Raw genomic sequence first — 11,616 nt, forward strand, 5'->3', positions numbered from 1 at the left:
CTTTTATCCAGCGGGGCCCCCGGGATCAAAGCGACGGCGGACACAGGGCTCCGCGCCGAGGGGCCGGCAGCAGCGGCGCCGGGGCCTCCCGAAGGAGCGGACAGGTGTGGCGCGAGGCCCCGGCGCCCTCGGCGACCTGCGGGAGGAACCGGGCGCCGCGGCACGGCGCCACGGGGGAGTCGCCCTGTCCCGCGCCTGGGTGGACAGAATCTGAGCGGCCCTCCGAGGCAGCGGGGGCAGACGGGGCGCTGCCACCTACTGAGGTCGGTGGGCCTCGGGGTGGGGTCCTGGATCCTCCCCGCGTGCACCCTGGCTTCGTGCCTCCCTCCTCCAGGAGGATCCCCAAGAACCCCTCCCTCCCCAGCCGCCACTGGGGCATGGGCAAGGGTCGAAGAGCTGCAGGCTTGATCTCTGTTCAGTGACCTCCGCCCAACGTAGCACCTCTGCTCCATCATCTCACCTTCCCAGCGCGCTCACTGGTGGCAGAGGAGATGCCTCCTCAGAAATCAAAATGGGGTGGGGTGCAGGTGTTCACTTGGGAGGCTTCCGCCCTGGCCGGCTGGGTGGATGAAAGAAAGAAAAGCATTTATTCAGCCTCCACACACTCCAAGTGCCATCGGCAGCTTTGGTGGACCCCTCATTCCCCTCCCAGCCGCAGCTCCGTGAATGTCATCACGCCATTTTAGAGACAGGGAATAGGTCTTATGGAACTGGGGTCTAGAACCGGGGCGGGGCTCCCTGAGCCCCCTCCTAGTCCAGGGCAGTGGGGAAGCTGTGTCCCCTGGGAGGCACCTGCAGCTCCTCTGGGGCAGGAAATTAGAGGTTGCGGGAGTTTCTGGCAGCAACGGGGACCCCGCTCCTGCGTTCCTCCTGCCCTGTTGGCCCCAACCACGGTCCTCACCAGTCCTGGGGCCAGTATCGAGCTGCAGGTTAGAAAGTTACAACACCCACCCTGCACACCACACAGCAGGCCAGGCTCTTGGAAGACACTCCAGGAGACCAGACAGGGCCCTTGAGAGCTGTTGGGTGAGGTTTAAGCTGGAACTTAAGCCTCAAAGCTGAAGATCAGGCTGAGGTGCCCTGGAGGTCGGCCTTGCCTGGGGTCACGCAGTGAAGGAAAGGGCAGGTTGTGAAAAATACAAGTCCTCCCCACTGGCACTGGGGAGCAGCTGTGCACCCATCTTCCTGATGAGGGAAACTGAGACTCAGAGACACTAGCGGAAGAGTGGACGGGGAGTTCTGTTCATCTGGAAACCCACGCCGGCCACCCCCCTGTAGTCAGGCCATCGTAATGGCCACGTGTGGGGCTGGCCAGAGGCAGGCACTTCAAACAAAGGTCCCCCAAATGACAGTGTCCCCCTTGCCCCCGGCTACCTAGGCATCGGGAGAACCTGTCCCAAGAGCCCTCTACCTCTGGGAGCCAGTTATTCCAAGTCCCGGGCAGGGAGGCTCTGCTGCCAGTGGGACGTCATGCCTGCCTAGGGTCGTGCTTCCTGCTGACCTGGCTCCCAGCCATTTCCTGGCAGGGAGATCCTGCGCAAGGCCCGCGACCTCTCTGTGTGCCTCCATTTCCTCTTCTTCAAAGCGGGGCAATGACTGTTCCTCCGTCAGAGGGCGGCCGTGGGATCGCGGGAGCCCATGCGTGAAAGCGCTCGGCGCTGCGGTGTCAGCCGTGATGCCGGCCAGTGGAATTCCAGGGCAAGCGGGGAGCATAGCGCTGTGCTCGCTGGCATTGCTGGAAGGAGTTCTAGCCTGCACGTTGACCAAAATGAGTTCCCGCTTGGTTGATTCCATGCTGCGGGCAGAAGTGAAGTGGCTTCTCCAGCACACCCCTGTCTTGCTGTGTCTTGCCTCCTCGTTCCCCCTCTGATGAAGCTTGGACCTCGACCCCTACCCTTGGTGGCGACAGCCCACAAGACCCTGGGCTGTTCACATTTTGCCCTCCTCTTGACTAGCACAGACTGGCCCTGCCTTTGGGCTCCATTCCCCCAGGGGCCAGCTCTGCCTTGTGCTCCTCAGACTCCCCCACTCAGAGTTTTCAGCTCCCAAAGTCTGGAGGGGGCCGTTCCCGAGACAGAAGATCCTTGGAGCCACTCAGGTCTGGGTCTCGGCTTCCAGGCTGCCTGCAACCAGCCCAGAGGCCACTAGGACCCTGAGAAGTGGGTTGAAAAGCAGCAGGTCAGAGGCCACCTCACACTCACTCAGATGATCAAAAACATGGGCAGCAACAAGTGCTGGTGAGGACGTGGAGGACCTGGGCCGGCATACTGCTGGTGGGAATGAAAAACGGTGCAGCCGCTGTAGGAAACAGTATGTTACATGCAGAATTAGCACATGACCCAGCAATTCCACTCCTGGGTATGGTCTCCAAAGAGATGAAAACAGATGTTCAAACGAAAGCTTGCACATGGCTGTTCACAGCAGCAGTACTCACTTCAGCCAAAAGGTGGAAACAACCCAAACGTCCACAGCAGATAAAATGGATAAACAAAATGTGGTCCATTGATACAGCGGAACTCCGTTCAACCATAAAAGGGAACAGAGTGCTGACACGTGCTACACGTGGGGGAACCTGAAAACACACGGCTAAGTGAAATGCGCCGGACGCAGAGGGCCACATACCCTAGGATTGCATGTGCATGAAATACCCAGAGCAGGCACATCTGCAGCGAGAGGAAGCAGCTTGCTGGTTGCCAAGGGACAGGGAGGAACAGAGAGTGACGGCTAATGGGTACAGGGTTTCTTTTGGAGGTGATGAACATTCTAAAATTGATTGTGATGATGGTTGGACAACATTGTGAATGTACTGTTATAGAACTGTACAAGTTAAAGTGGTTGTATATTATGAATTTTACCTAAAAAACCCCCAAACACCAATGAGGGCAGCAGGCCGGGTCTGAAGCATCAGGTGACTGGGGAGGTGGGATCAGGTGAGCGGAGTGTGGGGCTTGGAACGTAGTGGGCTCGCCCCGCCCCGGAGAGCCCCTGCTGGGGCATGGGATGTATGTGCCTCCCCGTTCCCTCCGTAGACGGATGTCTGTGGGGCTCCCACACTGCAGGGCGCATCGGGGGACCGGGAGCCCGACCTCTGCACGTAGGGCCTGGCTCTGCCCCCGCTGGGTCTCTTGAACTCCAGGTCTGTCATTTGTAAGGTGGGGACCAGAACAGTGCCTGCCTCCCAGGGTTCTTGGGAACATGAAATGAGGCCAGCAACCATGGATCAGTGACAGTCATTACTCCTGGGTGCTGGCCGTCCCTCAGGGACCAAGGGAGACTGAGGTCCTGGGCATGGCAGGCTCGTGGAATGTCTGAAGAGCAGACCCCAGAGCTTGGGGAGGAGAGGCAGGAACAATAACCCACACTGCCTCGTTGCCATGCTCCCGTGGACATCACAGATGCTGGACGTGGCACCCGCCCTTCTCTGCCTGCCCCCCCCCCACCATTGCCCTGTGCAGGGTGGGTTCTGTGTGGTTCCCGCCTCTCAGCTTCCTGGCTTCCATTCAGGTGGGTGGCAGGTGCTTCCAGCCAAGCTTAGATCGCATGTGTGCCCGGATGCAAAGAGGCCCAGGAAAGTGAGAGCTCAGAGGGAGCCTCTGCCTCTTTCAGAGGGGTGTCCCAGACAGAGGATGGAGGTGCAGGGGGCGAACCTCTGTGGGGGAAGATACAGAGACAGGAGCAGAGTTAGCCGACGGGAGTTGGGGTCCACTTGTGGACACGTGCCCAATTGCTGGGAAAGGGGTTTCAGAGACGGAACATTTCAGGACACATGAGCTAGGGCCCGAGTTGGGGCAGGCCTGGAGTCCAGGCTGGCCAGCGGGCACTGGGGAGGAGGGGGCAGTGGGTGCAGTGATGCCGGGGCTCCCACCTGGGACTGGGCCTTCAGGGCCTCAGGACGTCCAGCAGCCCCAGCCCCAGTGTCCCTGCCTGGACTTGGGACTGCCCTGAGCCACGTGGTCCGCCCCCTCCCGGGGATCCCCGAGGGCCCTGAGCCCAGGGCTACCCTGGGCCACAGCTGCTGCCTGTGTCCTGTCTGGGGCCCCCTGCTGCCTACTGGCCTCAGACGCCCCGCCTCACACACCACCTGGGCAGCTCTGTGACCCAGCTGCTGGCCTCTGAGGCCCAAGAGGGCAAGGAAGTGAGGCAGACCACTTCGCTTCCCACGGCGGCTGGCTCTGAGAGGAAGCCCTGCTCGCCTACCAGCTGAGGGTCCGTCACCAGCTCTGAGCGGGCAGGGGCCTCAAGCCCAGGCTGTGTGGCCGCAGAGCTTGAGCCCTTTGGGTCTCCCCAAGCCCCCTATCCGTCTGCAGGAGCCCCTCTCACCTCACATCCCAGGGCCCTGATGAGAAAAGCCCCTAGCCTGGAGGGGTCTCATGCAGAAGCAGGGGAGGGCAAAGCCGGGAACACCTGGTTGGTCACAGGCCTTCGTGGACAGCTCTCAGGCCTGATACCAGAAGACACCCTCTCCCGAGAATCAGATGGCTGTCAGCAGCCTTGGGGTCACTTGCAGAAGGGACCCACACACCCCTCACCCAGGACTGAGAGCATGTGGGAGTCACGGCTGTCTTCATTGAGTGGTGAGGGCCCCTGGGGCTCACTCTGCAGCCCCTCATGCCAGTGAACAGAGGACGCATGAGGTTCCCTGGCCCCAGGCTCAACTCCTGGGCACCCTGGACCCTACTGGTCATTTGTAAGGACCTGTCCACCTCTCAGTACCTCTGCCCCATCTCACCCTTCCCACACAGCCCCGCCTGGCTTGTGGGCAGTCTCAGCAGAGGGACCCTCAGCTGACCTGAGCAAACTGTGGAGCGTGGGTTCACCTGGGTCTGCTGGGAATGGCCACATTCCAAAGCTGGGGGGAGGAAGGGGATGGGGATGGGAGGGGCTGTCCACACCTCTGTGGAGATAGAGCTTCTTGGGGTGTCACGGAGCATCCCCAAAGTGCCAGGTGTGTTCCTCACTGTGCAGGTCAGAGGGCTTTGGAGAGGTCAGGCTGCCCCAGGCCCCGCGGGGAGGGCGGGACACCTCCTCCTTAGCTCTCCTAGCTGCTGGCTCTGCCGAGCCCTAATGAGCTCCGGCTGGTTCCCATCCCTGCAGCCCACTGGTCCAGGGAGGCCTGGCTGGCCATGTGACCTTCGGCCCGCCCCACTCCCTCCCTGTGATCCGCACGTGGCCTCTGGGGAGGCAGAAGCAAACCCTCAGATCTGCCACTGGGAACCTTTCAGCGCCAGCAACTTCAAAGGGGGCAGCAGGGCGGCGGGGGCGGCGGATGCTTCTCTTAAAGGGCCACGCCACTTTTTAATTTAAAGCAGATCCTGGGAACAGCTGTCAAGCCGCCACTGCCTGGGAGGGAGCACTCTGGCGGGGAGGAGTGGGAAGGTGGCCTCCCCTGCCCTGTACAGACCCCACTGTGTTGGCGTCCCAGGGCTGATTAGAGGGCGGTGGGGGCCGCACTGAGCGCTGGCTTACACCCCTTGCAGGGACACCTTCGCCGTCCACCTGGGGGCCAGGATCCATTTCCTAGAGCAGGACACCAAGGGCACAGCAAGCCCCTGAATCCAGCGTGCTGATTCTTCTGCCATCTGGTAGGGGGGCAACTTAGACATGCATTTGGGGAAATCAGCAGTGTGATCTCTCCTGCTCGTGTGAGGATGAGCCGAGGTTCTCACCTGCCCAGGTGTCTGCCCTGCCTGGAGGCCACCAAGTGACAACAGCGTGGGGCAGCCCCACGCGCTGATGCCCTCACAATCACACACTTGCTCACCGGGGTCCTGTCCCAGGCTTACCTGATGTGGGTGAGGTGGGGGGATGATGTGATGTCAGGAGGGGAGAGAAAATGGAGACACCTGGCAGAGGGCAGCAGGTGGGATGGGGTCAGGGAGGCCCCCTGTGGGTGACACGTGGGCATAGCCCTAGCGCTGTGAGGGAGCTGAGGAAAGTCTTGGGGAGCGGGCTGAGCGTGCCGGCACCCAGTGACAGAGAGCAAGGACTGGCGAGGCCGTGCGGTGCGGTGGAGGGCAGTGAGGGTGGACAGCAGGCGGCCACCAGGACCTTACGTTTCACTCCTTGGCTGTGGAAAGCCACCGCCGTATTGATAACACAGAAAATCTCCTGAAAGACCTGTCTTGGAAAGCAGATTTTAAGCTGATTAAATTTAAAATGCAATTTTACCACAATTATGTATATATTTGCATATGTATATTTCCAATGCATTTGGCTGGACTGTAAGCAGGGCATGGGGCAGGGCCCTGCCTCCCAGGGTCCAGCTCAGAGGGGCCGAGAAGCCACTTGCTCTGAGAGGGAGCCACGCATTTCCCAAGGGTTCAGGTGGGAGGAGATCGGTTCCCAGGCCAGCCCAGCCAGGGGATTTTTACCCTTAATCTGTGACCTGAAGTCCTAATGGAATGACAGTTGGAAACGTTTTTTGGAGAACACAGGCTTGGTCCCACTAGGGATACCTGGAAAAAAACCCCACCCCCCCACCCCCACCCCAGCACTCCGCCGGGGCCTGGGCAAGGCTTGAAGGGACTCTGTGCAGCCTGGGTGAGGACCCCAGCCTCACCTTCTGACTGGGTTCAGGGCTTCCTACGGCCACCTGGGGGAACTGCTGCCTGGGATGCTCTGTCTGGCTCCCTTGCCTGAGCCTCCACCTCCCTGGGTCTAGTTTTACCGACAAAGAACACAGGTCCAGGCAGCTAGGAGGTGTCAAAGCTCCAGTCACTGTGGGCAGGGGAGCCTGGACCTCACTGCAATCCACTCCCAGGGCTGCCTGGGTGCTGTGACCGCCCATATCACAGACTTTGTGCTCTGATGTACTGTGTGTAGAGGGGAGCGGAGTTAGACCTAGTCCCAGAATGGGACACGTAGGCTGTAGAGAAAAGAACAAAGAAGGTATGTTCTGTGTCACCTATTGTGGAAGAAGGAAGGAGAGAAAGAGCCTGCACCTCTGTCCACTTAGCATGCTCATCTCTGCGGGAAGAAAGGCAGAAAGGCTACCCTAGAACCTGAAGCAGATGAGTTCCCCCGGGGGCGAGTGAGAATGGATGAGGAGAGGTGATCCTTTTCTGGATATGTCTCTTCTTATACTTTTAACTTTTCAATCCAATAATATTTAAATAAAATAAGAAATATTTTTCATAATCAAAAATAGAACATTACATTAAAAAAAAAGAAAAAAAGACCTTAAAATTTAGTAATAGATTAACTTAGGTGTCAGATTAACATAATCACACAGAAATAAAGAATTTAAGTAATTTTCTGAGGACAAAAATACCTACAAGGAGGCCTTGACGTTTCCTTAGTAGGTCTGGTTGGTGGAAGGAATTCTGAAGCTATTTGGAGGGTATTTTGGAACAGAGCAAGTTAATAAATATAGTAATACTGCTGGAAAAAAGGGTTCTCACTGTGGAGAAAGGGTATCAGTGGAACCATGTAGGTTTCCCATATTTTGTAGACTGAAAATGGTTGACTCTTGGCAAGTTCATACAATTCCACCAAATGTAAATATGGAAGGAGGGGAGAGCAGAAAGAAGACTGAGGTTTGGTTTGAAGTGAGAGAGATTTGGGCGAATTCAGGATGCTAGCTCTGTCCCCCAAGAGGGGCCTACAAAGCAGAGGCACCCCAGTAGCAATGAGCACATTCAGCTCCAGATCTTGGTTTCTAAATCCCATTCCCCTCCGAAAGGGTCCAGGGCTTCCTTGAGAAACGGTGCATTCAAGGGCTGGGAGAGCCTAGGACGCCTTCTTGTGGCAGAAATGAGGAAGTGCTGGGAGAATAACAAAAACACCTCAAAAAGATGCAGGAAAGATGTCAGTGCTACAGGTGGTTGTAGAGTCGCTCAGTGTACGGCGTCACAGGTAGCTCTCCCAACGGCAAATCACGGCTTGGTGGTGACGTAAGGAAATGCCTGCTTCTTAGAAAACACCTCCTTCTTAGGAAACACATGAAGTGTTTAGCCACAAAGGTGCACTCTCCATTACTCTCAGGTGGTACAGAAAAATTTTTATATGTACGTGGACAAAGAGAGAGAGAGATGGTAAAGCAAATGCGCGACACGTAAACAACTGGCGCGTCTGTCTAGGAGCCACACGGAAGCGGGGGAGGGTGTAGCTCAGTGGCAGGGCACGTGCTCAGCACGCACGCAGTCCTGGGTTCAATCCCCAGTGCCTCCACTGAAAGTAAATAAACCTTGTGACCTCCCCCCTCAAAAAGAAAAGAAAAGAAAGAACGAAGATCCGAAGGAGGTCCTTATACTGTTCTTGCAACTTCTGAGTTTGAAATAATATAAAAGTAAAAAGTCACTCCCCCCCCCCCCCAAAAAGAGGAGAACGAAAGTCAGCTTGAAGGGGGTCTCACCGGCCAAATCTGGGTCAATCTGAGCATCAGAAAGAATCACTGAATTTAAAAAATCCATTCATTTGTATTAATACTTCAGAATTTAAAAAATCTTGACCAAAACATGCCTATTAAATGTAGAGGAAGTGACAAGGTTGGAAAGTTGTGATTTTGCAAACATAATTATAACGGTGGATGTAGGCAAGGACCATCAGTTGATGCCAAAACCACTGGGCAAACGGTTATTGGAAACACATCACACTTATGCTCTCAAAGAATTGCCCCACACACAGCTTACTTAGTCTACGAGGGACCTAGACCGTGGAGGAACCTGCAGACCTCATCTTCACCAAGTGTTCAGTCTGTGCGTCCACACTAGGGGCACAACCTGATATCCTGGACTTCCTGAGGGGCTTCATCTACCCCACCTCACTGCCTCAGATGTTTAACTCCAGGAAACTATCAGGCAGCTCCAGCCTGCGGCCTCTAAATAATGCAAATGTCATGAAAATTCAAAACAAAACAAAAGATGGTGGGGCCGTGGTAGGTTAAGGGAGTGAAAACAGATTCAACGCAATGTGACAACCGGCTGTAAAGGACCATTTGGGGACAACAGGGGAAATTCTAAACTGGACTGTGTATTAGATAATATTATTGTGTCCATGACTGCATGGCTGTTGGGCATGGTGACTGGTTACGATTGAGTAGGAGCAGGTCCTGGGATTTTTGGAGCTGCTGAACTATTTGGAGGGAAAGTGCCTGGATCTCATCAACTTACTTTCAAATATAAATACACATGCTTGTACAAATGCAGAGAGAAAAGGCTACTGGGACAAAACGTGAACAGTTGGTGCACCTAGGTGAAGGTGTAGAAAAGAGTTAAAGCAGCGATTTATCATATTAAATTTTTAGCTTTTTGGGGCTTTGACGTTTTTTGAGAGTTTTATTGAGATGACTGTAGAGGTACATGCAGTTATAAGAAATAGCAGAGAGCAAGCCCTCCTGTATTTATGTACTTTCTTGCAATGGTAACATTTCGCAAAACTAGCACAAAATCCCAACCGGGATAGTGCCCTGAATACATTGCACCCATGTTCCTTCACATGCATATCATGCTGTATCCAGTCTTATCCAGTGTAGGTCCCTGGCGCTGCTCTCCCATAACCCCGCCTCCCCTAACGTCTGGCAACTCTTACTGTGTCCTCGATTTCTAAAATGCTGTCATTTCCATGTTATATAAAGAGAGTCACACAGCATGTAGCCTTTAGGGACCGGCTCTTTTCACTCATCCAGTTTCCCGGGAGACTCACCCAGGCTGCGGTGTCAGCAGTTTGTTCCTTTGATTGCCGAGTGGTGTTCCATGTGTGGATGCGCCACATCCTTTAACTGCTCACCCGATGAAGGACATCTGGCTTCATTCCAGCCTTTGACTATTAGATGAAGCTGCTGTGAATGTTAACATGCAGATCTGCCTTTTTTTTTTTTCCCTAAAATCCTTTGTCAAGGGCTGACTTTCAGTACACTGCAGTGAGGGAGCTGCTCTGCTGCATGGGAAACCCTGACCCAGAAGCAGGTCATCTACCAACGGTTTAACACCAGGTTCCCCATGAATGAGCAGTGCGTGATGGCCGAGGGGGTGGCCGTCTTTCTGCCCACGCCTCATGTTCCACGAGGAAGGGCTCTCCATGGGACCCTGGTCCCGAAGATCTGTCATTTTTTAAGATAGCAAATTGGGAAAGAAAAGTATGAGCTGCAAAAAGAGGCTGAATGTACTACAAGAACATTAAGGGAAGTCTCCTCTTTTGGGCCTCGCACACCTCCCAAACATGACCTCTGACCCCACAGTCAGCTCCGTGGTCTCTGCTGTGATCACATCCTAGACCCTGGGCGGCTCAGGTCTATGCCATGGGGAAGGTGAGAGTCCTTTCTGCTGTGGTGTGTGGCTGGTTTGTCAAGCCACCGGAATTTTTGGCTCCGGTCTGAAATAATCCCCTGTCCCAAGGGAGCCTCTGGAGGCTGGTCAAGTTGTGGTCCAGCACCCCAGGGCTCCGAGCAGCATCCAGGGAGCATCTCTGGAGCTTGTCTTCACGGGCACCTCACGGGGTCTGGTCTGTCCTGCTTGGTCTTCCCTAGGTCCAGTCTAGCCAGGCCACTAAGGGAGGTGGCTCTGCTCTGCCTCCCCACCTCCCACTGCCAGTGCCCAGACACAGACCCCACTAAGCCTGAGGCACCCCGCCCCCTCCAGGCAAGAATCAGCAGCCAGAGGGGAAGGCACACACTGGGGGACCGCGTGTTCATCTGCCCCCATCACTAGTCATTCCTCCCACAGATGTTGGCAGAGCATATGCCCCGTGTGGGGTCTGCTCAGACTGCATGCACAGTGCAGGCAGACAGGGCTGCCCTGCGTGGAGACAGCCCTTAAACAAGTGAGCAGGCACAAAAGGCCCGTCCCAGTGCCGATGAGGCTCTGAGGAAACCCTGAAGTGCTGAAGAGGCCAGGTTGGAGGCAACTTGCGATGCGGAGGGGTGGCTATCACAGAACTGCTCGTGGGGCTCTGATGGGCTGCAGGGTGGGTGGGAGAGCCTGATCAGGCAGTGGTCAGAAAAGCCCCAAAGGTGTCTGTTCCAAGGCCAGTGTGCTCAGCTACACCTGGACGGTAAGACCCACGTGAGCAGGTAGGAGGGGGCGGGGCAGGTTAGCTGGGGTCCTCTCTGAGCCAGACAACATCTCAGGGGAGGGGACTGGCCATTGGTGGTGGTGCCATGTGTGTGGCTTGGTGAGGCACTGAGGTTGCAGAGTGCTGGATGGGCCCATTGGACTGTGAGGCAGATTCTGAGGGGTGGCCCTGGAGCTGTAGCTACCCTGAGGCTTTCCCATTTTTTCCAACATGCCTGCAGGCATCTGTCAGTATGAGGATGCTCCTGAGACGGATGTGTCAGCTACACGAAGGCCTGGCAACACCCACATCGGAGGGGTGTTGGGATCCCACACGCCCCTCCTCCGTCCTCCCACTGATTGGGGAGGCTGGAATCAGGGGCCAAGTTCTACTGCAGGGTTTGGCTGCCGGTAGTGAGGGCACAAACAGTCAGAATGCTCATCGCAGACTTTTACTGAGTCTGCTCTCGGGTCTGGAGTTTCCGGCCCGCCTTTCCCCGCAGCCGCCTCCCGGCCTTCACACCACCCCACAGGGCTGGCAGCCAACCACTCCGCAGAGGTGCGGGGCCTCACTCCACCCCTCTGGACCACAGCGGGTAGGAAGGGGGACAGCGGGGCCAGGACGGGC

Source organism: Camelus bactrianus, chromosome 16 (genome assembly GCF_048773025.1).
Source record: "Camelus bactrianus isolate YW-2024 breed Bactrian camel chromosome 16, ASM4877302v1, whole genome shotgun sequence".
Taxonomy (NCBI): Eukaryota; Metazoa; Chordata; class Mammalia; order Artiodactyla; family Camelidae; genus Camelus; species Camelus bactrianus.